Raw genomic sequence first — 1,116 nt, 5'->3', positions numbered from 1 at the left:
CTTACCATCTTGTGGGTATGACTGCAATGTGATATGCATGTACTGTTGTACATGCTGAGAACTGGAATGCAGTCCATGGAATGGTGGAGTGAGCTCCATACTCACGGGCTTGGTCACAAGGCTGCTTAAATGCTTGCTTTCTGCACAACTTCTAATCTCTAGTGTGTTCCAGTATTTGTAGGCAGCTGTAGGGAATGGATGACTGCACCCAGAATGCAAGCAGCTGACAAGCTGTTTAAAGGTTTGCACAACTGCTGCAGGAGATTTCCAAATTGGTTGCAAAAGGTTTAGTGGCATCCTTGGCCCAGTGTCTGTGATTTTCACTGATGTCTCTGCTTTTCTTCTTGGATGTGATGACAAAGCAACTAAAGAGAAGCGTGAGGACTCTCTTTAGTTCAATTCCTGGTAACTTCATGATGCCTTTTACCTTCCTTTGTACAATCCCAAGCATTTCTAGTGTGTTTCTGTTGAATGTTCTGACCTGCCAGTCCAGTTTGAAATGATGTGCCAGGTGCTGAGGGAAGGCCTGAAGTTGTTTAGCCCTCCCTAGACTAAGAGCTTTGAAGACCAGATGCCTCCTGACAGTATCCCTTTGTGTGCAAAGCAACAAATGCACTTAACTGGGAGTCTTCTGGTTCCTGAGTTCATTTTGTATCACAGGTGCAAATTCAGTTTAACCACTCAAATGAACAGCTGAGGGTCAGCTTGCTGCATGCCTGGTCCTAAAGCTGTCCAGAGGGAAGGCTGTGTGTCCAGTACTATGGCAGTAATTGTCAATAGCACTCACTGTTTTCTTGCTGGTTTAGTTTTAATCCTCCTCTGCCAGTAGAGACAATTGAAATGTGGCAGCTCAACGTTTTTTCTGTAAACAAATAACAAAGGTCGTACAGTCCTGTTACACCACTGAAGCTGGTGGTTGCAGCCAGAAAGGTTTGGGTGCAGGTGTTGGAGGTGGTGTGCTTGGTAGTTTGGAGGGCATGTATTCAAGTGTGATGTATTGTCTTGACTTTGTTGCAACATTTTCTATTACCTGGGCAGTCCCTGTCTTGCTCTGAGCTACTCCATCTGCCTCCTCTGTGGGAGATGGAGAGATGCTTTGAAGGGGCAGGGCCTGAC

The sequence above is a fragment of the Pipra filicauda genome, unplaced genomic scaffold (genome assembly GCF_003945595.2).
Source record: "Pipra filicauda isolate LSUMZ 115617 unplaced genomic scaffold, ASM394559v2 scaffold112_size3218982_pilon, whole genome shotgun sequence".
Classification (NCBI taxonomy): domain Eukaryota; kingdom Metazoa; phylum Chordata; class Aves; order Passeriformes; family Pipridae; genus Pipra; species Pipra filicauda.
Note: the sequence above shows the minus strand (reverse complement) of the source record.